Source organism: Physcomitrium patens, chromosome 22, assembly GCF_059467195.1.
Source record: "Physcomitrium patens ecotype Gransden chromosome 22, ASM5946719v1, whole genome shotgun sequence".
In the NCBI taxonomy this organism is placed as follows: domain Eukaryota; kingdom Viridiplantae; phylum Streptophyta; class Bryopsida; order Funariales; family Funariaceae; genus Physcomitrium; species Physcomitrium patens.
The window spans coordinates 7,573,868-7,579,395 of record NC_143431.1 but is presented as its reverse complement, the minus strand read 5'-3'; the positions used below and the strand labels follow the sequence as shown (position 1 = coordinate 7,579,395).

General features: G+C 34.9%; 1 long non-coding RNA gene across 1 annotated transcript; it reads left to right on the top strand.

Annotated features, from left to right (window-relative positions):
- The first annotated feature begins 374 nt into the window (after window positions 1–374).
- Window positions 375–5,119, top strand: LOC149986630 (uncharacterized). Its single transcript, XR_016500132.1, has 5 exons — window positions 375–1,247; window positions 1,490–1,603; window positions 2,211–2,272; window positions 2,426–2,541; window positions 2,635–5,119. It is a non-coding gene; the product is annotated as an uncharacterized LOC149986630 (long non-coding RNA).
- The last annotated feature ends 409 nt before the right edge of the window (window positions 5,120–5,528 follow it).

The window sequence follows — 5,528 nt, the reverse complement described above, 5'->3', positions numbered from 1 at the left end:
TGTAAGTTCAAGGAAAGTATATGTAAGATTATCAATAATGATGACAAAAGCTTTTGAATGCAACCCTCATGGCCTTATTAATATACTAAAAACAACAATAGTCACCACATATCATCTTTTGCCTTACATCAACCTTGACCTACTATTTAAATACAAAAAAAAAATTCCTTTAAGAGACAATGATCGTGTTGTGATCTACCTAATATTCCTGTGCAATATTCAAAAATTATTTAAAGATTGCAATAATTTGTCCAACATTCAAAAAATATTGGAAGACTACCACAGTTTGTGTATGATTTTGCAAAGTCACTTCTTGTTGGTCAACAAGTCAAACATCTCTATGCACTCTGAGTTCTGTCAATAACTTAAGAATCTACTTGATGGACTTATCATTGTGCCCAAGCTCTTCATCAAAGGTTGATACATTGGTGAATCAAATGAAGTGCGAAAGTTGGACAAGGATGACGATCTGCTTAAAGATTTCTCCATGGTTCAGTTTGGAAATGCTTGCAATGGCTGCAGAATCATTTGATTTGTGTTATATACATATTGCAATAATAGCTATAACATCCTCATATTAACAAACAAAGTTGCTTGTTACTTGGATTGCAACAATAATGGAATGATTAGATTTCTGCATAGTAATATTGCCAATATAAGGACGGGGATAGGAAGGGTCGTGCTAAAGATGAGGACAAAGGCTAGGAATAGCAAGGATATGGGTGATGGCTGGGAATGGAGAAATAGCTAGGAACAGTTGGAAATAGGAATAAAGTTGAAAGGATACAGTGATGATTTAGACATATGGGTTGATATAGTAAAATTTTAGATTGCTTTATTATTTCCCTTTATATCTATATATAAATACATTTATAATCCCGCTTCCAGATGTTTCATTTCAAAAGAAAAAACGTGATTCAATTGATAGTTCAATCAACAAAGGATGTATACTCTGACAAGAAGAAAAGAGGAGAAAACAAAAAAAAAAAAAAAAAAAAAAAACTCTTATAATGTGTTCCATTGATATTTTGAAAATCAAGAAATACTACAATATTATTTATTTACAATCAAGATATCATTTATTGTTAACAATAATCATTTAGGAAAAAAATATACAGTCTTAATTTATTATTATTATTATTTAATAAAATAGATTTACTCCTTTTTATTTGCAGTTGTATTGTACCTTTCTTTAAAACAAAAAAACAAAAAAATGATCCTATCTGAGAAATTTCTAACAAAGGAATGTACGATTTTTGTTTTTCTCAACTTTCTATTCTTATTGCATGCCAAATTATTCTGACCTATTGATTAACATCCAAAATTATGTAGAACAGGATAAGATTTGCAACATAGTATCAAATTAGTACTCTAAATACTCAGTTTCAAGAACCTAAAAAAAAGCGGAAAAGACATTGTTCTATATTAAGAACAAGAAGGAGCAAATAAGTAAGTGAATAAACTCAAATTCATGCATTCTCTCTTGCAGCAAACTCTCCATCAGGCTGTCATTCAACACAACCAAATATTGAACACAAGGGGACTAGCTTGAGTTTTGATCTGCACCCACCATAACCAACAAAATGCTCACCAGCACTTTGAGGTTAGAAGTGAGGTGAACCCTTGTTATTTTTATTTTATTTTATTTTATTTTTTTGGTGAGAATAGCTGCTTCAGAAGAAGAAGAAAAAAAAAATAGGGGAAGTCTGCTTTGGCGGCATTGAAGTGAAACGGTTATGGTTCTCTCAATTGTGAGGATTAGAGAGGAGGCCTTTTATGGGGTGGGTGCCCTTGTGAAAGATAGAGAAGACTTTTCCTTCCAAGTGACTTTTGTGATTATAATTGGTCTTTCTGTGAGTGAGGCACAACTTACATAAATTTTGGAATCTGGGGAATTTTGTATTGAAAAGCAAAGAACTTTGTATTCTCTTCTTTCATGAGGGTGGGGGTGGTGATGCATGGGTGTTTGTGGTCTGTTTAACAATAGAAGCTTCTGGTGGTGAATGTTATTCATCTTGTCTTGGAAATCTGTGCACCATATTTGGAGAGTTATGACTTTTTTCTGGGGCCTTTGCCTGGCTAATGATTTGGTAGGACAACTCAAAATTCTTTTTGGCTGAGACATGGATGAGAAGCATTTGTCAACCATTTTTGTAATCCAGACAGTTTTTAGAAGAATGTGTGTGTGTGTGTGTGTTCAATTGGTTCAGGAAATCAATCAGTTCAGTAATTATATACCCAAAATGGGTACAGTTCTCTAATGATATATCTGGTGAGATTCTTTCAACCAAGTATGAACTTTGAGGTGTGGGTTTTGCCCTAGCTCTCTATATCCCTGCTTGGAGCCCCGTGCATGGTGTAGTCTATCCCATTTTTCCAAGGTCTCCAGGACTGTCTCCTATCCTGAACATTGTCATTGGCTCAGAAGGCAAGAAGGATTTTGCTGCTTTGGAACAACAGAGAGCAAGTTTGATTCTTTCTGAGAGAAGTAGAACATGGAAGATATTGTGCTGGCTTTCATGTGCATTTATGACCCCTCAGGTATTTGTGGGGAAGACCTATGCCAATTTGTTCACTTAAGCTTAAATGAGTTCATATGGTCATCAACTTCCTCACAGAAATTTTTGTTTCCAGACAATGTGGATTCAAAGGAATGCCAATATTTTCAATGTACAAAATTTGGAGTGACAAGCACAGAAGACAATTGATACAGACAAGCCTTACTGAAAATGGATGACTAAAATTGGAAGAAACCAAATTATGAAGTTAACTATTATCAACATATAGGATTGTTCATGAATGGCAAGAAATATTGAATAAAAAAGAAAAAGAAAAAAAGTTATTGAAATAATATTAGATGGATTTTTTTTTAAAATCTCAATTAGCTATCATACTCACATAAGCTGAAAATTAAGTAAAGCAGTAAAGTGTGCAATAGTTGCAAACAGTGTCCTCTTGTGCCCTCTTTTACATTATTACTATTTTATTATTATTATTATTATTATTTTTATCTTCACAAATTAATTAATATGATTGGCCACTTGACCAGTCAAAAAGAGAGGTGATATGCCCCCTTGCAAGGAAGAGCTCTTTCCTTTAAAAATATCCATACGTTGCCTACATCTGAATCTTGGCTTTTCATGTGTGTGTGTGTGTGTTGTACAGGATGTTGAGGGATTGTTGGTAGATTCTTGGTGGGTAAATTGAACTATACTGTGTGGGAAGGTTGGATCATTCCAATGTATTGCAATTTTTGTGTTTTTGATGCTTTGACAAAATTGTGTACTGTGGTTTTATTGTCACTCTGTTTAGCAATTTTACATTAAAAAAAAAAAGCAAACCCAAGGGAAGATTGATTAAGGACCAGAGCATTATTGTGGTGAGGTGATGTATTTCTTTGAATGAATTACATTTCATGCTGTTGAAAAAGTTGTAGCCAAATAATGAAACCATCATTTTTATTCATTTAGTTATTTCAGAGTAGTTAACCAAATTTTATACAAAGAATAGAAAAATTCATATTTTCTTTTATCATTTTTTTCTCTCTTAAAAAAATATTTACTAAATACTGATTCCACAACTGGATTTTTTTTTTAAAAAAAACTTCATGGATTGGTATTTGGTTTATGAAAAAGTGATACTCTTCATGATGTGGGTATTTGGTTGTTAACTTCAAAAACTGCTCTTTCACTTTCGTATTTTTGAATCATTCTTAAAAAAAATGACTAGAATCATTGATCTATGAATCAATATTCTACACACACATTCAAAGGAATCGTTTTACTCAAGCTTTATAACCAAAGATCATGAACATGTATTTATTTTATGCTAATCTAGCCTTAAATACATGTAGACACAATTGAAGATAAATGTCATTGAGGACATCACAAAAATGGTGGGGCATTGCCATCCACGCAAGGGCTTGCCATCCTGAGCCTTTTCTTCCACACAAAAGAAGATTGTCAAAAACAAATAATGATTCAATTGTTGGAAGGCCCATACTCCAATCCCTAAATTGACATTTTTGCCTTCATGTTTCCTAAATGATAAGTTCTAGCGACAAGCTTTGCATGGCCATGGATTATTGGGTGTGGTGGCCACATCAATCAATCATGCAGATTACATGTGGTGGACAATAGCTCTCGCCCCCCATTCCTCCCTCCTATTTTGCCATCCCACCCTTTAAGGTACCTTGTTTTTATTCACTAGACCTGCTTGCTCTGCACAAGCTCATCAACATAGGGAACTTCGCCAAGATTTGTCCCCCCACAATTCAATATTTGATATGAGTTCTGCCTATCTCCCTCTCTCTCTCTCTCATCATCTTTTTTGAATTAGTGCAACCCTAATTGACTCAATCCCACAATTGATTTGTTCCAAAACTCAAAATGCCTCCTCCTCTGCACTTCCAAGTGTGAGAGAGGGAGAGCAGCTAGAACCATCTAAACAGATAGCTACCCACCCACTAAACTGATTCAGCACCATTTAGCTAGTGAGACTGGGTTAACTTAGTGAGTGATACCAGTAATAGAGTTAATTGAGCAGATTCTTCTTATGATCCATAAACCCTGAACCCTAGAGCTGTCTGCCTGTCTGTGTTCCTTAAAAGAGTTTGCTGCTTCAGCCTTCTCTAAAAAGGGTTGAAACTGAAATTAATCGGAATCACTGAACCAATTCAGAGCCAAGAACCAATGACGGTCGAACAGTTCATGTGCTTGTAATACATTAATATTCTGACGAGGTTTCGAGATGGGCGGCACAGCATTGCGGCGAACCCCTCGAAAGATCCTTCGGCGCCGAAGCCTCTTTGAAGGGGTTTTCATTTCGGATACTTCGCATGCCTCGCACTCAAGACATTCACAAAAACAGATAATTTTCAGATATTTGAAATGCCAGTCAGATGAGATTTAGAAACGTACTACACATGATTAAAACATATTATAGAACGGAAAAAAAAAAAAAAAAAAAAAAAAAAAAATCCAAGCATCGGAAGATAGAGCGTTGTCCCGGTCCCATCGAAGGACGCTTCGAAGTAGCTTCTGGGTTCATTGTAATAACCACATTCAAATTTCTGTGTTTCACAAGGAAATTCTCATCAGAACACTCACACCACAACAAAAAAAAAAAAAAAAAAACTCCAAAGAAACTGATACATGAGATGAAATATGAAAAATGAAAAAAAGAAAAAATAATAATATACACGTTGCCGCGTGAAGCAGTAGTTCACTAACTCGTTCCAGTGAGATGAGGTACATGAATTTCTGGATATATGCATAGCATGTTGATCATCAGTAGGGTACAATAGTTGATGACGTCTTGTAAGCCTAAATCATTAATTTTGTACGATGACTGTATGGTCTCGGAAAGGTAATATCGGCACCGTCGTGTCGAAACTATTGGTTGATCCAACCATTTGATGATTGATCAGCAATCAAGAATACTGAACTTTGTAGTGCCATCGAGTCAAGAATGATCACAAAGAACTGTAAAAACTTGATTTCTGCAATGTGGTCACTGTAGCATGTTCG